Genomic DNA, 16,899 nt, shown 5'->3' on the forward strand with positions numbered 1-16,899 from the left:
GAGGGTAAGATGCAATCTTTCCTACAGAGAAGTGGTGGCGGCGGGGGTTTGGCCTACTTTTGGGGTGTCAGAGGTGAAACGGGTTAATGGTAATAGGGTGGTCGCAACGGATCCTCAGGGGGTGACTGCGAGAAGAGAGTTTTTGAGGAACTATTTGGTGGGTAGGTTCCGATGGAGGGTGGAGATTAAGGAGGTAGAGAGGTGGGAAAACGGCGTCTGGAGAGAGGTGGGGGTGTGAGAGTGAAGAAAACGGCGGATGGTCTAATCTTCTTTATTTGTCCGTCAAGAGCTGGTGCGGATTGGGTTTTAAGACAAGGTCCGTGGCAGATGGGAAGAAACCCCCTTTTGCTGGACTGGTGGGGGGCGAGTGCGGGATGCCATTACCCTGATCCCTTTGAAGTAGGAGAGGACCTGAAGTTATGCCGGATTAGGGTTTACGGCCTGCCATTCCTGCTCTGGTGCCCAAGTGTCATAAGGGCTATTGGGGATGCTTGTGGGGGTTTTATAGAGACATTCCCCACTGGAGATTGCGACCTGCGAGTGGGTAAGAATGAAAATCCGCAAGGGAAACCAAATTCCAAGCAAGGTTGAAGTGGTAGCAAGGGAAGTGGTCTTCAAGGTTCAGATCTGGCAAAAAGTTCTGCCGTCTGTTCAAAGTTGGAGAGGTGGAGAAGGGCTGTCTCGCAATGTCCTTAAAGAAGACAAGGAGAGTTCGAACTGCTCCAAAACGTTAATCCTGGAAGATTTTGGCGAAAGTGAGCTTCCCGGTTTTTCAGTAGCAAAGAGGTATCAGAAGACGAAGATGCGAGTTGCTTCTCTGGTGACCATAGTTAGACAAGAAGATGCAGGTTTGGGGTTTCTTTTGAACCATTCGATGTTGGTGACTTCGAATGGTACAGATGGGTTTACCCAGGATCCAGTTGTGAAGGAGATTCGAAATTCAAATCTGAGGGGCAGCGGGCAAACTTGGGGTACTGAGGCCATTAAAGCCTTAATTAGAGAATGCCTTGCAGATCTCCAGCTGGCCCCTAGGGAAGTTAGTGCGCCAGAGAATTGTTAGAAGGGATGTCAGCCTCCCCCACTTGAGTCTCAGTAGGCCCATGGGACTTCAGATGAAGTTAATGGGCCTGGAATGCTTTATTCAGCCCAACCGACTCTTCAACCTTTTATTCTGGAAGTTGGGCCTGGGCTCAATGGTTATATTGAGTCTAGTCCCTCCTCTGTTTGAAGGACGAACTTGACGCCAGATTTCAGTCCTAAGGTTGGCGGTGGTCTTCAGGGTGTGGGTTCTAAGGAGGCTCGGAATTCTCAGGAACGAAGGGGGACTGTTGCTTGTAGGGAGAAGAAGGGTGGAGAGGGAGTTTAAGATCCTGGTGTTGGGGTTGTGAAATCTTTGCCTTCCCAAGCGTCTGCTCTGGCAAGCGAGACTCAGCTAAAGTCCAACCAACTAGCGGTGCTAAGAGAGGAAGAGGAGTTGATGTCTTCTTCTTCTTCTTCTTCTTCTTCGGCTGCTATGTTCCAGCAAACATGGTATCAGAGCACTAATCCGACTGTCTGGTTACAACCGCCACTTTTCTTCTCTTCTCTATTCCTTTTTTTTCCCTCTCTCTCTCCTATCTTGGCCGCTATGAAGAAACCCTAGGGCTGACCATAGAACACAGCAAGGTCTATGTCTAGGGTTTCCCTTGATTGTAGGGCCCAAGGGGAGTTTGTTCCAGAAGTCGATGCCCTACTAGACACCTTGCAGCAAGTAGTAGCCATTCGGCTACTAAGAGAGATCTGTGTGGAACAAATCCAGGTGGAAGGACTAACTTCGACAGTCCTAGTACTGATCGTAAGGGTGATCACAGTCTACGACAGCAGAAGTCAAAGCCCAGCCTAGTTCAGAAGAGTTCAGCACAGTACAGAGGTGGATTGTTCTTGGTTTCAGACCTGTTACAAGGGGTTCTCAGACTTGTAACAGCCTCGGTAAGTCTGAAATGGTGTTCTTTGTACTAAGTTTTCAATTGTGATCACTGTAAGAGGACGGAGATGTCCTCAATATCGGGAGAAGTGTCTTCTAGGGATAATAGAACTGATGGGAGGTCTCCTAATCTGAAAAATCCAAATCTGCACAGCTTGCAGATCACTAGTGTATTGTTGGATGAATATAACTTTAGAGAATGGTCTGTTTCAGCCATGCTCTTCATTACTTCCCGGGAACTTACGAGTTATCTAGATGGACAGAAGAAGGAACCTGAGGTGGGTAGTGTGGTGTACGCAGTACAGCGTAAGGAAAATGCTATTGTCATGTCCTGGCTGCTTGCTTCGATGACTCCAAGAGTGGCCAGGATTGTTCAACACTTTCCCACTGCTACTAAGATTTGGGAGAAAGTGTCTAAAGCTTATGGACAGAGAAAGAACAATGCCAGAATTTATAGGCTAAACCAAGACATTGCTGCATTGAGACACGGAGATATGACAGTTGCAACGTATTTTGCAACCCTAGAAGGACTATGGGAAAAAATTGATCACCATCATATTCTCGATTGGGAGAATGCAAAAGACAAGGAGAGGCATGATAAACAAATTGAATAGGGTAGAGCCTTTAAGTTCTTGGGTGGTTTAGACCCAATGTATGAGAGCATAAGGTCTCAAATTTTGGGAAGGGATGAAATGCCAGATTTACACCATGTCTATTATCTAGTAAGGAATGAAGAGGTTAGGAGGAAAGAGATGCATGTTGACACTCAAATACAGCCAGTTGGACAGCCTGTTGAACATTCAGCCCTGATTTCTTCAAACCAAAAGGGGAGCAAGCATTCGGACAAGAGGCATCTTAAGTGCACTCATTGTGGAGGTGAAAGGCATGTAAAAGATACTTATTGGGTTCTTTATCCTCATCTGAAACCAGCTGCGTTAAGGAAAGACAAGAAGCCCCTGAAGAATCAAGCAGCAAGTGGGAACTTTGTTACTAGTCATAGTGGTGATAGCTCGAAGAACACATCTACAGTTGCATCTTCTCCCATGGGACAGACTGCTAATTCCTCCACATCCGGATTCTTGGGTTTCACTGTTGATGAGGTAGAGGTCCTTAGTCGGGCCTTAACCCGTCTAAGGAATAATTCCCTTGCTTCCACCTCTCTTGCCAGATCAGGTATTGTCTCTGCTTATAGTGCAACTAGTTCTATAGACTCTACTTCTTGGATTATTGATTCCGGTGCAACTGACCACATGACACACATGTCATCTTTATTTTCTTCTTACCAATTGATGTCTGGCCAAGATAAGATGAGAGTTGCTGACGGTTCTCTCTCCACCATCTCGAGGGGGGGGGGGGGAGGGGGGGGAGTGGGGAGGGGAGGGGTTGACCTAAGCAAGGACCTCTCTCTTAAATCTGTTCTACATGTTCCCAATCTTCCAATCTCTTATCCGTTTTGAAGCTTACCAAGAATTTAAACTGTAGCATAACTTTCTTTCCTACTCATTGTGTCTTTCAGGACAGATTGACGAAGAGAACGATTGGGAGCGGTCATGCGTGTGGAGGTCTCTACTATTTTGATGTAGACATCAGTTCGGCCTTACAATCAACTGCTGCCAGTAGTCAGAATAATGAGGAGTCAATAGCTAGGTTACACTTGTGGCATGCTAGCCTAGGTCATTTACCTTTTTCATCATTGCAAGGGATGTTTCCTGAATTATTCAAGGGTATTTCAAGTCAAAGTTTAGTTTGTGAAGTGTGTCAGTTGTCAAAACAATGTAGAACTCTTTATCCAATTTCTAGTAATGAAATTCAAGCTCCTTTTGATTTGGTCCATTTTGATGTTTGGGGCCATTCACCTCATGTTTCTGTAGATGGCTTTCGTTACTTTATCAGTTTTATTGATCACTACTCACAATGCACATGGATCTACTTGTTAAAAGGACGTGCTGAAATGCCACGGATAACCATGGCATTTTGTAAAATGATTGAAACTCGGTTTGACAAGAAGATTAAGCAATTCCGTTCAGACAATGCTGCTGAATATTTTGAAAGATCCTTGAACATGTTCATGGAGGATGCTGGCATGCTACACCAGTCATTTTGTGCTAGTACCCCTCAACAGAATGGGGTTGCTAAGCACAAAAATAGACACTTATTGGAGACCGCTCGAGCTTTACTATTTCAGCACAAGGTTCCCAAGCACTATTGGTCTCAAGCAGTCCTTACCGCATCATATCTGATAAATCGGATGCCATCCAAGGTGTTGGGTATGAAAACTCCTTTCTCTGTCCTTTGTCCTAATCTTCCAGACTTTCCTCTTCCACCTAGAGCCTTTGGTTGTGTATGTTTTATACATGTAAAGGATCCAAAGAAGACCAAGTTGGATCCTAGGGCTACAAAAGGAATCTTTCTAGGGTACTCTCCTACACAGAAGGGTTACAAGTGTTATGATCCCGTCACCAAGAAGAAATATGTCACAAAAGACGTGGTATTTTTTGAGTCTCAATCCTATTTTCATTCTTCCCATAATCCTCTTCAGGGGGAGACTAGTGGGATGGAAGAGGATTCTTCTTCCCCCTCCTTTTTTTTGCCTCTTTCTGCCCCGGGCCTTCCATCTTCTCCTGATCCTCCTAGTTGTAGCATCCCGGGTGAACCTAGTGAGGCTCCCATTGCACCTGTTACCACTCTTGATGTTGCAGATGTAACTGAGGACACCAATAAGCAACAAAAAGATATAAGAATCACCTACAACAAAAGGAAAAAGGACCCTCTAACTCATGGCAGTAATCAATTGGACTCGGATCAATCTGTCTCAACAACTCCAGGTAATCTTATCACTCATACTTCTGATTTGGATCTCCCTATTGCTCTTCGTTAGTCTACCCGTTCTTGTACTATCTGACACCCCATTGCTGAATTTGTTTCTTACTCACGTTTATCTCCTTGTTATTATTCCTTTGTGTTTGCTCTCTCCTTTGTGCATGTCCCTACTAGGTACTCAGAGGCAGTGTCTGACCCAAGATGGAGAAAGGCTATGAATGAAGAAATGAAAGCCTTAATGAAAGCAAGGACTTGGGAATTAGTGGTTCTACCAGAAGGGAAGAGCACTGTGGAATGCAACTGGGTGTTCACTGTAAAGCATAGGGAGGGCGGGTCCATTGAAAGATATAAGGCCAAACTTGTGGCAAAGGGGTTTACTCAAAAGGAAGAGATTGACTACAAAGAGACCTTTGCTCCAGTCGCAAAGCTCAACACAATCTGGGTTTTATTGTCATTAGCTGCAAACTTCTCATGGGAGCTACATCAGTTGGATGTGAAGAACGCTTTCCTAAATGGCTATCTACGTGAAGAGGTATTCATGGATCCTCCACCAGGTTATGACTTTGATGGGAAAGTGCGTAAACTGAGGAAAGCATTATATGGTCTTAAGCAGTCTCCTCGGGCTTAGTTTGAGAAGCTTTGTGGGGCCATGAAGAGAGTGGGATACACTCAAATTGGTGCAGATCATACCTTGTTCATAAGGAAACAGAATAGCAGACTTACGACACTCATCGTCTATGTGGATGATATGGTGATTACAGAGGATAATCTAGAAGAGATAAAAAGATTAAAGGAGTTCTTGGCTTCTGAGTTTGAGATCAAAGACTTGGGCCATCTGAGATACTTCCTTGGAATTGAAGTTGCTAGGTCACAACAGGGCATCTATATATGTCAACGGAAGTATGTCCTTGATCTTCTAGAGGAGACAGGTATGATGGGGTGTAGACCAGCAGATACCAATAGAACAGAACCATGGTCTACAGGAATCAGTAGGAGAGGAATACCTTGATAAAGAGAGATACCAAAAACTGGTAGGGAAGTTGATATATCTATCTCTCACTCTCCAAAGATTCCTCATATGAGAGCAGCGGAAAGGATTCTTAGGTACTTGAAGACTTGCCCAGGAAAAGGAATTTTGTTCAAAAAATACAATAAAATTGAAATTGAAGCGTATACTGATGCAGATTGGGCTGGTTCTGTTGGAGACAGAAAGTCTACTTCTGGGTATTGCATGTTTGTTGGAGGGAATTTGGTTACATGGCGAAGTAAAAAGCCAAATGTGGTTGCTAGATCAAGTGCAAAGGCTGAATATCGAGCTATGGCTCATGGTGTTGCTGAACTACTGTGGCTTAGGACCCTTCTTGGTGAGCTCGAGATAAAGGTCGAGTGTCCTCTCAGGATGTACTGTGACAACAAGGCTGCCATCAACATTGCAAATAACCCAGTGCAACATGATAGGACGAAGCACATTGAGATTGGCCGACACTTCGTTAGAGAAAGAATAGTCTCAAGGGAACTCTGCATTCCTTATACTCCTTCTGGGATGCAGATTGCAGGTGTGCTAACAAAAGGACTAGCTTCAACGAAATTCTTAGACTTACTTGGCAAGCTAAACATGACTGACATCCATGCTTAGCTTGAGGGAGAGTGTTGGTTTGACTGGTTTAGTTTTATGTTAGTCATATTTGTGTCTTAAGTCCTTAGTTATTGGGCCTAAACTTGTTTAATGTTTTATTTGTCTAGGTGTCCCATCACTAATCAGGGGCATTCTAGTCCATTCATGTAACATTATTTTGTAAACATCTATATAAGATTGTAGGGCCGGATGAAGTGTGTGAGCCGCCATTCTCAAATCTTCGCCTCCTCTTCTTCTTCTTCTTCTTCTTCTTCTTCTTCTTCTTCTTCTTTGGTTGCTGTGTTCCAGCAAACAGAGGTGGATCTGATAGTGATGGTGGCTACAGATTCTCAAATTGCAGGTGGTGAAGGTATTCTTGAGGGTGTTGGGCCACAGGTGAGGTAGCAAACTCTGTGTTACGGATAGGTTTGCTGTCACAGTTGGGTAGTCTCAGAAGAATAACAATTTGTTAGTGGATCAGTCGAACCAGGTAGGGAAGCAGTTTGAAAGTGCTTCTAATTCGTCATGGGTTTCTTCTAAGTTGATGGGATTGGGAAAGTTTCTGGGGATCTCACTAGAAGGCTTGGAAGAGGAAACAATTAAGTACTTGGAGGGGGTAGAGAAAAGAATGAGTATGGCAAGGGGGAAAGCTGTAGTAAAGAAGGGTGGCAACAAATCTAAAAGAAGTAGAGAATTGCTACGCTTGACTTGGAACCTTAATGATAAAGTTGGTAGGAGTGAGGGGGGAAAGGCTTAAGTGCCAAGTATTCTGTTGTTCCTAGTTTATTATGGAGCTTAAGATATTATCTTGGAATTTAGGAGGCTGGTAGCTTGTGACGTGGAGGTCAAAGTCGGCAACTGTAGTGCAGGGGGGTTACTGAGTATGTGGGACCCAATTGTTTGCAGCTTGATCTCTCATCAGATTGCACATTTTTCAATTTCTCTTGTCTTGAAACTTGCAAATGGCAATGTGTGTCAGGTTACTAATGTGTATGGTCCTAATGACCTAAATCGGAGGGAGGAGTTTTGGGAGGAGCTGCCAGTGGCTAGGGGAAGTCTAGATTGTCCGCAGGTTATTGGTGGGGACTTTAATGTCACTCTTTCTGGGGAGGAGAGAAGCTCGGGGGGAAGAAGATCTAGGGATATGGTGCAATTTGCTGATTTTATCAACAGATTTGAGCTTCAAGATTTACCCCTTCATGGCAATAGGTAAACTTGGACCAACAATCAAGACCTTCCTACCCTAGTTAGGCTGGATAGGTTTCTGGTTACTTCTAACTGGGAGGATATTTTTCCGGAGTTTAAGCAGATTACCCTTCCAAGACCAGTGTCAGACTATATTTCCATTCAACTGATTTATGGTGATAGAGTGAGAACAAAAGTTCCGTTCAAATTAGAGAATGCTTGGTTTGAGGATGACTGTCTAGTTCCGTTGTTGAAGTCTGTTTGGGAGGATATGCAGGTGGGAGGTACCAGTTCATTCATCTTAGCAAAGAAATTGGGAGCTATTAAAGCAAGGCTAAAGATTTGGAAAGTGGAGAAAAGTTTGAATCTAGATACTGAGAAGAAGGCTCTACTAAGTACCATAAAGGAGATTGACACAGCCAAAAAATTAGGTCATATTGTTGAGGAGCTCAGATTAAAAAGATTTCAGGCCAAGTTGAAGTTTGACAAATTGGCAGTGGCAGAAGAAATTAAATGGAGGCAAAGAGCCAAAGTGGTGTGGCAGAAAGAGAGGGATAGGAATACACATTATTTTCACAAAATGGCAAATGCCAAAGCTAGAGCTTCTGTAATTTCCAGGCTGGAGAGAGAGGGCAGGGTAGGTATCACTGAGTCTAATATGAAGCCAGTGGCAACTAGCTTTTACAAGAAGTTCTATAAGGAATCTTGGGTATTCAGACCTTTTCCAAGATCCCTTTCTTTTAACCAGCTGAGTGATGAGCAGTCTTCTTTCATCGAGAGACCTTTTTTCGAGGAGGAAATTAAAGAAGCTATCAAGTTGTTGGCTAATGAAAAGTCTCCAGGGCCTGATGGTCTTACAAATCTCTTTTACATTAACTGCTGGGACGTGGTGAGACAGGATATATTGAATGTTTTCCAGGACTTTTTTGAGAGGAGTTCATTGCAGAGAAGTCTGAACACTACCTTTATAACCCTCATTCCAAAGATTGAAGGTGCAGTGAATATTAAGGATTTTAGGCCAATTAGTATGTTGCATAGCTTCTATAAAATCCTATCTGTCCTTGCAGAAAGATTGAAAGCAGTTATTGGTACGGTTATCTCAAATAACCAAAGTGCTTTTATTCCGGGTAGACAGATGCTAGATTCAGTTCTTATAGCCAGTGAGCTCATTCATTCTAGGAAAAAAGAAGATTCTTCGGGTTTGATTTGTAAACTTGATTTTGAGAAGGCCTACGATCACGTTAACTGGAGATGTGTAGACCTTGAGCTTCTTCAGATTAGAAATGGAGGAATTGGATGGAAGTATGTATCACTTCCCCAAAGTTCTCAGTCTTGGTAAACGGACAGTTTGCAGGTTTCTTGATAGTTCTAGGGGTCTTAAGCAGGGAGACCCTCTATCTCCTTTATTATTTCTATGTGTAATGGAGATCCTCACTCTTTTCTGTAAGAAGGCTGCTGAGTCAGGGGATTGGGAAGGTTTGGCAAGGGTGTCAAGGGGAGAGAAGGTGAACATTCTTCAATTTGTAGATGATACAGTATGTTTTGTGGATGCTTCCCCCACTCAGGTGGAGATAATTCTTGGGATTCTCTCTTGGTTTGAAGTGATTACAGGTTTGAATGTTAATTGGAATAAGAGCCAAATTATCCTAGTTGGACATGTTTCCAATTTAGCAGAGTCTGCTGGTATCCCGGTCAAACATTTGGGACTCCCGCTCGGGGTGAGTAGTGGTTCCTCCGCTGTCCACTATTTCGGACCCAATTATTGGGAGATTGGAAAGGAAGTTGGCTTCTTGGAAGGCAAAATACCTTTCTTTTGAGGGGAGGGTGACTCTGATTAAGAGAGTACTCTCTCCAATTTGCCTACCTACTTCCTGTCTCTTTTCTCTATTCCTAAGAAGGTGGCAAATCAGATTGAAAAGCTTCAACGGAATTTCCTTTGGAGAGGCTGGGAGGAGGAGAAAAAAGCGCACTTGGTGAGTTGGGAACAAATCTGTCTCCCCAAATCTGATGGGGGGTTAGGTATAAGGAAGCTGAAATATTTTAACTATGCCCTCCTATGTAAATGGATTTGGAGATTTGCTGTAGAATCTGATGCTTGGTGGAGATCTCTCATAGCTAGCAAATATGGTGTGAGCTGGGGAAATTGGAGATCTAAGGACCCCCCTTCCTAACTGGTGTAACTCTCTGTGGAAGGGGATAATGAAGCACTTTCCAGAGTTGGCCTGGGGGATCGCAGTCAGGGCTGGTAATGGTAATAGGATCAAATTCTGGAAGGACCCTTGGTGCCTAGATGTTCCTCTTGCTGAGTCCTTCCCTCTCATCTTCCAGTGTGCTTCAGACCAAGAGGCCTCAGTTGCTGAGTGCTATAGTATTTCTGGGGGTTTTGTTCTTTGGACTCCCTCTTTCCGAAGAAATCTCTTTGATTAGGAGGTGGATGAGGCAGTGAATCTTTTGACCTGTCTACAGCATCAAACCATCAAGAGATGGACTTTAGTATGGAGGATAAGTGGCATTGGAAGTGGAATCCTGATGGGATATTCTCTGTTAAATCTTTGGTGGCTAGGATTGGTAGGAGGGGTGTTCCTGATTTCCCAGTTCAGCAAGTGTGGAATCCTATCAGTCCGACTAAAGCCAGTTTCTTTGTTTGGACTATGGCTCTTAACAAATGCCTTTCCAAGGAGAACCTTGTAAGCAGTGGAATTCAGATTTCGGACCAGTCTTGCAGCTTATGTGGGTGCAGTGCTGAATCTACTGATCATCTGTGTTTACACTGCCCGTTCTTGGCTCAGTTGTGGAACCACCTCCTCAAGTCCTTGAAGGTTTGTTGGGTGATGCTGAGGTCAGTAAAAGAGCTGTTATGCTGCTGGCATATTGTGGGCTGGAGCAAGAAAAAGAAGACTTTATGGAAAATGATTCCAAGTGCTGTAATGTGGTGTATCTGGACTGAGAGGAATAGAAGAGTGTTCAGCAACAAGGTTCTAAGTCTGGAGGATCTAACCCAGAAGTTAGTGGGCAAACTGATTTCTTGGTTGTCAGTGGCGGCAGATTTTAGAAACGGTAATGTATCAGATGTATTTTTTTCCTTGTCTTGATGGCTTGTGTAATCGCTGTTTAGATCAGTCAGCCTGTTTAGGGACTGATCTCAGCCTCCAGTGTGTATTTAATTCTCAATAAATATTACTTTACCTTTTCCAAAAAAAAAAAAAAAAGCACAAGGAGAAATTTGCACCCAAGGTGCAAGGTGCAAGACGAAGCATGCACCTTTCTGAAGCAAGGCACAAAAAATACAAAAAAAAATGCCGAAAATTAAAAAAAAAAGTCAGAAAATCAAAATGCCAAAAAAATTATAAAACAAAAAATATTAAACATGATATTAAAAAAAATATAAACCTAAATTTTAAAATAAATGTTTTAAAAAAACTATTATCTAAAATTAAAATATGTAGAAACCACTGATGTGGTCCCCACCTCTTTCTCTTGTACTCATATACAACTACTAGTTATTTAAGTGTCAATCCACAATTAGTTGTTAGTCTTTTATTAGGACTTTAATCGTTGTCTTTTATTAGGATTTTAATTTTTCCATGTAAGCATTAAGAGGGGGGCAGCAGATTAAGCATCCTCTTCTTTTCAGAATCCTTCCTTCGAAATCCTCTTCTCTTCTTTTCTCTTCCTCCTCTCATTCTCTCCTCTCATCCTCTTAATTTCCCATTGATTATACCACAGCTTGGGCTGTCAATAGTCTCATACGACTACATGGTATCAAAGCCAACCTAGGAAATCTTATGATAGTCTGACATGGCCGACTGCATAAGAATTTCATAGGGTTGGAAAATTTCCAGCAAAAAATGATCATTGGCTGAGTCTTGGAGATTGTTGGTGAAGCATCAGAGGATGACAAGCAATCAAAAAGTCAGAAGGAAGAACCCTCAAGATTTGTGTTCAGACTTATCTTTGAAGGTTGCAGCCAGAGTTTTGCTGAAGTCAGTCAATCTTTTCTATTAAAAGGATTACCTTTTCTGGTTATTTCAAAGGCTCGACTGAAAGTTTTTTTCCTCCTGACTGTTCTTCATACATTAAAAGAATAGTTTTTTCGGTTACTTTAAGAGGTGTGGCTGAACTGGTTGTGTTCTTGGCTTGTTTCTTCACCTTTGACTGGTTCTAAGTTCAAGATTCTAGTTTCTTAACTGTCGCCAATTCTAGGGTTGCAGTTAGTTTCAGCCTTGCACTCTAAGTTGTACTTGGAAGGTTATCTTTTTTGGGTGGATTGCCGACCTAGAAGGATAAAGTAGGTTCGGCTGATAGCAAATTCTGGGTGTTATTACCCAGTCTCAGTGATACAAAAGGCATTTGTTAATCTTTTCTTGACAAAGAATGGAGTTTAAGAGCCAAAGGGAAAACTATTTAGGGGCTGGTGGTGCTGATAGCATACCTGAGAACAGTTTTCAGATTACCACTGTAAAATCTGATGGGTCAAACTACCTAGAGTGGGCCCAATCAGCCATGATGGCTATTGGGGGTAGAGGAAAGCTAAGTTATTTACTGGGAGATGTCAAGGAACCAGCCAAGGAGGACCAAATATATACCAAATGGGTTCAGGAGAACTATTTGGTTATGACATGGCTGTGTAACTCCATGCAACCACATATCAGCCGAAATTATTTATGGGCAAAAAACAGCTAAAGAAATTTGGGATATCATGAAAGAAACCTACTCCCAAACCCTCAATGTTGCTAGGGCCTATGAGCTAAAATGTAAGGTGAATAACCTTAAGCAAAGAGAGAAGCCAGTCTCGGTTTATCTTTCCACCTTGAAATCCTTGTGGCATGAGATTGATCACTTAGAAACAATTGAGTGGGAAAGCCAGAATAATGCACAAACCTACAAAAAGCAGGTTGAAACCAATAGGGTATTTGAGTTTCTAGCTGGTCTGAATTCTGAGACAACAGCTTCTAACAAGAGATAGTGCGACTCTATCACAAGCTTACTCTCTAGTGCACAGTGAAGAAAGTAGAAGGAAAGTTATGTTACAGCATTCGCCACTTGAATCAGCCTTAGCAGCAACCAAACCCAAGTTTGGGGGGGGGGATAAGGAGAGAGATATGAAGAAGGAATACAAGAAGGACCTAATATGTGAACCTTGCAAGAAACCTAAGCATACCAAAGAAACCTATTGGAAGCTACATCCTCATCTAGTTCCCGCAAAACTCGGGAACAAAAAGGGGAATGCTAATACAGCTGTTACTACTGATTGTGCAACCTCATCAGGCACAAGAGCAACACCACTAGACACTCTAGCTGTTGCCCGAGCTGCCTTGACTCGGTTGGAAAAGGAGGTTGGTAATTCAGCATCATCACCTCAGCCAGTCACAACATCAGCTCCTCCCACCTCAGCATTTGCTCATTTAGGTACACAGGCCTCAGCTTATCATGCTTCAGCTCCAGATAACAATGAACATTGTTGGGTAATAGACTCAGGTGCATCTGATCATATGACTAGTTTGACTTCACTATTTACTACCTATCACTTATCCTCTAATAAAGACAAGGTGTTTATTGCTGATGGATCACTTGTTCCCATTTCTGGCAAGGGAGACATCAAGTTGTCTAGTGCCATTTCCCTGTCTTCTGTTCAGCATGTTCCTAAACTTTGCACCAATTTACTATCAGTTAGCAGCATTACTAAAAACCAGAATTGCTCAGTAACATTTTTTCCTGTTCAATGTGTTTTTCAGGACTTAGAGACAAGGAAGGTGATTGGGATTGGTCGTGAGATAAATGAAACCTATCTGCTTGGAAGAAGTTCACAGTGGGACGGTAGTGAAGTTAGAGGGTCCTTTGTTTCTCAGTCTATTGGTCAAGTCATGCTTTGGCATAACCGATTGGGTCATTTATCCTTTAGGTCTTTGAAAAGCTTGTTTCCTAGTTTAATTGAATCTATCCAAATGTCCAGTTTAAAGTGTGAAAGTTGTAAACTTGCAAAGCATTGTAGAACAACCTATTCATTAAGTAATAAGAGAAGCAATGTTCCTTTTGACATTGTGCATACTTCTTGTTGCTTGTTGATGACTACACCCGGTTTTCTTGGGTCTACTTGATGTGTTCTCGAAATGAGGTCCCTACCCTAACCCAGACCTTTCATCAGGTGATTTTAACCCAGTTTGGGATAAAAATAAAAATTTTCAGATCCGATAATACGAGAGAATACTTTAAAACATCACTAGCCTCTTATTTTCTTGACCATGGGATTATCCATCAGAGTACCTGCCCTCATACCCCTCAGTAGAATGGGGTGACTGAGAGAAAGAATAGGCACATATTGGAAGTAGCTAGAAGTATCATATTCAACTCCAATGTTCCTATACATTTCTAGGGAGATGCCATTCTCACAGTTGTGTATCTCAACAATTGAATTCCTTCACAGGTTCTTGACATGAAACCCCCATTCACTCTTTTATATCCTGATAAAGAGTGGTTTTCTGTCCCTCTTAAAACCTTTGGTTGTACCTACTTCGTGCAAACTCTTGGCCCTCACTGTTCCAAGTTTGACCCTAAAGCCTCAAAATGTATTTTCTTTGGTTATGCACAAACTCAAAAGGGATATTGTTGCTACAAACCTGCTTCAGGAAAGAGATTTGTATCCATGGATGCTACTTTCTTTGAGGATGTACCTTATTACTCTAGGGTTTCTTCTCAGGGGGAGAGTAGTACAATTGGGGTTAACACATCTGAAGTCCATTTACCTGTTCCATTAAGTGAAAAGGGGTGTAATGGGGAGGGTTGTCAAAAATGTCGGGATTTGAGAGTTTATCACAGACGATAGAGGCAGGTTGATTTCGGTCATCAACAGTCTAGGCCAGCCCCAATTCCTTCTAAAGATCCAGAACCAAGTATTACATCTCTTCCAGCTCCTATTACAGATGAGCCTTCTGCTGTTGAGCCTTCTCCATCTTCTAAGCCCTCACTTCCATAGAATGACCTTGACCCTCCCATTGCAGTCCGTAAAGACAAACGCCGTTGCACCTCATCCACAGCCCACTATATCTCACAATTCTTGTTCTATGATCACCTGTCTCCCTCTTACAAGTCCTTTCTTACATCAATTGCTGATATTCCCATTCCCAGAACAGTACAGGAAGCCCTGACCATTCCTGAGTGGAAAGATCCAATGAAGGTAGAAATTGATGCCCTTCTGAGAAACAATACCTAGGAGCTAGTTGATCAACCCAAAGGGAAGAAACCAGTTCGATGTAGATGGGTGTTTACTGTGAAAAATAATACTGATGGTTCCATTGAAAGATATAAAGCCTGATTAGTTGCAAAGGGATTTACTCGGACTTATGGTATAGATAACCTGGAGACTTTTGCACCAATAGCAAAAACGTCCATCACATGGACGCCCAAAGATTGCGGAATAAGGGGCGAATTTCAAAAATTTTTCCTCTCCCTTCAACTGGAAATCACATTCCCTATTTAGAAAATCATATTTTCAAGGATAAATCTTGAACCTTAAACTGAACCAGATCTGAACCAAAAGGAATGGGAGAGAATAATACCTGATACGGAGAAGTAATATCTCCCAACGAAGGTGTTCACGCCCAAGGAAGGATCCAAAGACTGCTCCCACTGAAGATGGCGCAGTGCAGGATGGAGCAGAATCAGTAGTGTTCTTCCCCAAGAACTCTGTCCTTCGCAAGAATCAGTAGACTGGTACGTGAGCACAGCTTCCTTTTCAATCCTTTCTCAAAGAACTGATGTCAAGATCCAATCTTGACTTCTCCCACAACTGGAGATCGAACTGGCAAACAGGGCGACAAGAGCAGGGAGGCGGCAAGAGAGTATTCGCAGGGTGCAGAATTCTCTCTTCTTGATTTCAGCACTAAAGAGGATCTTTTCTTGTTGGTCTCTCTCAAGGCTGTCGCCCCCTCCTTCCTTTTGTTAACTTAAAAGATCAGCTCCTAATCCCACTAGGAGGTGCTTATCCAAATCATATTTGGATCAACCTTCTCTTCTAGTGATAAGGATAAACCCTTATCTTATCTGCAGATTAGATTAGCTTTCTCCTAATCCCATTAGGAGGTTTCTAGATCTGAATCACATTCAGATCTGGACTCTCTTAGTGGATAGGGTAATCCATCTCAGAATTCGCCCCTTTAATTAACTAAATAAATAGCCCAGTTCGAAATGGGCTTTAGGCCCATTAAGCTTATGTGCTCACTCAACCTTCCTAACTGCTGCCCAGTTGGGCTTCCTTGTATGGCGTGGGACCCAAGCATTGATCTACACATCAGCCACATGGGTTCGGCCCAGCCTTTGTTACAAGGCCTGGTCGAATACACTGTTAAAGACAGTGCACCCCCTGAAACCCATCGAATGGGCTCTATGGGCCCAACACTTACCCTAAGTGGTCCCTGGGCCAAGCCACCTTGTAACACCCAGGGACTGTGGGCAGATGCAAGATTAGCCCATCAAGTATTATCCTCAATGGTCTTACACTTAACCTCTCAGCCCTTAATGATCATACACTGCCCGACAAGAGAGGACCTCTCCCTCGGCTGCAAGGAACAATGTTGCACTCTCCACTTATATGGATCCCGAGAATTAAAACCTTTTGCAAACATTTTAAAAACCATAACATATATACTTTTATATCTCATATAAAATATACTTTGCAAAACAAATCTCAACGGTTGAAATCGGCTGCCGGCAGTCTTGGTTTCCAACAGTGAGAGCGCTTCCCCGATCATTACCTTTGTCCGACAAAGGGGCTGATCCTGTCACTATGATCACCCACTCAGATGAATTCTCGGATTGTCCCAACATACCCAGGTTTTGACCCCCGCTAAGGATCTCACTGATTGGTACATCAAAGACATCCCGATCCGACACCTAGTGCAGTATCATAATCGAGTCTAGGGGTCGGGTGTAACTTTCCAGTTTTACCCATCAATCTCCAAGGTCCAGGGCAATACTAGAAATCTGGTCCAGTTCAAAGATTCAATTAATCCCACACTGTATGTGCCTGGGGTCTCACCCCGGTAGCTGAGACAAGCCACCTCAACCGACTTGATGGCACCACAGTGTCAGCCTTGTTAGGATAGGTCTCTCCAGACCGACCCACTGGCTGTGAACTTTCTAAACTAACACGAGTCTCAATAAGTGTCCAGTTTAAGGGTATTACACAGAAACATACCAAGGGAACATGAATCAAATATGCACTTTTATTCATTTACAATAAACTCATAAAGTACATCAATTTTGATTGAAGCTAAGGGCATACAAAACTGTCTAACAGTGTACATGCAGTTACCTCCTG

General features: G+C 42.9%; 1 protein-coding gene across 1 annotated transcript in view; it reads right to left on the minus strand.

Moving 5' to 3' along the window:
• LOC148863879 (translocon at the outer membrane of chloroplasts 64-like) overlaps positions 1-16,899 on the minus strand; it is a 91,288-nt gene that overhangs the window by 26,278 nt on the left and 48,111 nt on the right. The gene's annotated exons all lie outside the window — the stretch shown is intronic.

This window comes from Nelumbo lutea, chromosome 3, assembly GCF_056320005.1.
Source record: "Nelumbo lutea isolate HS-2025 chromosome 3, American lotus-T2T, whole genome shotgun sequence".
NCBI classification, from domain to species: Eukaryota; Viridiplantae; Streptophyta; class Magnoliopsida; order Proteales; family Nelumbonaceae; genus Nelumbo; species Nelumbo lutea.